This window comes from Elaeis guineensis, chromosome 16 (genome assembly GCF_000442705.2).
Source record: "Elaeis guineensis isolate ETL-2024a chromosome 16, EG11, whole genome shotgun sequence".
NCBI classification, from domain to species: Eukaryota; Viridiplantae; Streptophyta; class Magnoliopsida; order Arecales; family Arecaceae; genus Elaeis; species Elaeis guineensis.
This window is the reverse complement of record NC_026008.2, coordinates 44,008,533-44,010,140: the sequence shown is the minus strand read 5'-3', so window position 1 is coordinate 44,010,140 and position 1,608 is coordinate 44,008,533.

Here is a 1,608-nt window from a genome sequence, read left to right as displayed (position 1 = left end):
CAGCAACTATATTTTCTTTCATTTATGAGGAAAATTGAAAATTTGGGATTTTTTCTTAAAAGTCATCAGAATAAATATCTGGTGTGTGAACAAGTTCAATCTGCCTTATGGGTGGATCCAGGATTTTTTTTTTTTTTTTTTAACTCTGGGGGCAGTAATACAAAGCATAAAAACATTTGTTACTATGTGAGAGTAGTCAAAACAACCAACAAACAGTTTGTTGTACAACCTAAATTATGTGTTTTTTTCACTCATAACTTTTTTTTGTTATAGATTGTAGGTATGAATAATTTCAAGAAAATTATACATTATTATCTATGGTTTAACACAAAACATCGAAATTATACTTTTGTTCAAATTATACATTTTATTCAAATAAATTTCTTCTGAATGTATGGTGTCATATGATAGACTAAAGAACTAAAAAATCCAATACAACAATTTTAAATAAGGTCATCTTTGGCACTGTGGGTAGGATGTGAGGTATGAGGGGGGGGGGGTGGGGTGGGAGGGCTGGCCAGGAAGAGGGGGCTCAAGGGGAGGATGGGAGGGACTGGGAGAAGGAAGGAGTGCATAGGGATCAAGAGAGGTCTTTTATTAATCCTACCCGCCCTGGTCCACAATCCCCCCACATTCTCCCTCGCCCTTCTCCGCGCTACCTCCCTTCCTCCATGCTCTCTTTCTCTCTCTGCCTAATTCCATTGGGTTTGACAGAATTCTGTCAGACAGGCCCTAAAAGTAAGGGTGAATAGACAAGTTACCTCTACATTCTTGGAATGGGAGAGAGAGTTTGAGAAATTAAGAGTCAAGACTTGGACTTTTGTCCCTTTAGCCACAGTTTTTATCCATGTAGAGAGAGAGAGAGAGAAAGAGAGTGAGAGAGAGAGAGAGATTGTGCTGTGGGTTATGGTTCTTTTTCAAAAAAAAAAAAGGCTGGTTCTATACCAGTGCTAGAAATATGAATACATAACTTAAAATTGTTTGAATCTCATCAATCATCTTTTTTTTGCAATAAATTTGTATTAAGAAATGTGAATCCTTTTTTTAGGAAAAAAAATAGCACGGTTTGTAGTAGATTAGTGAGGCATCCTCGTGTATATTGAACCATAAATGTGGAGAGGGGCGAGGGTGTTTTGTGGGTGTTGTTAGTTGGTGTTTTGTGGGGGGGTTGGGGGGGTGTTCTTTGAGAAAATCTACAAGTTATAGTTTGGGTGGTTTAAATGAGTTTGAAATTTTGATGGAATCACAAAAAATAAGAACATCTGATCTCTACTTCAATTATATGAAATTATAAATTACTAAAATTTGCAGAGGTGGCACAGTGTTTATTGAGCAGCACATTAGGAGAGGAAAGCATTTTTTATTAGAGAAATAAATAGGAGCTGCCATATATTATTGTCTGAGTTGGGGGTGTGCCTAGCAATTTTCCTTGAAACAAAAGAAGAAGAAATTGCCAATTTTGGGGGAGCCATGTCTCCTGCATCCCCGGTCCTCCTGGACCCCCCTCGAATCTGCCAACAATGAAGAATGTTTTGTAACTTTGATACTTAATATATTATTAATTCAATATGTCATGAATGAGTTGATATTTGCTTCTTGATGAGTTTT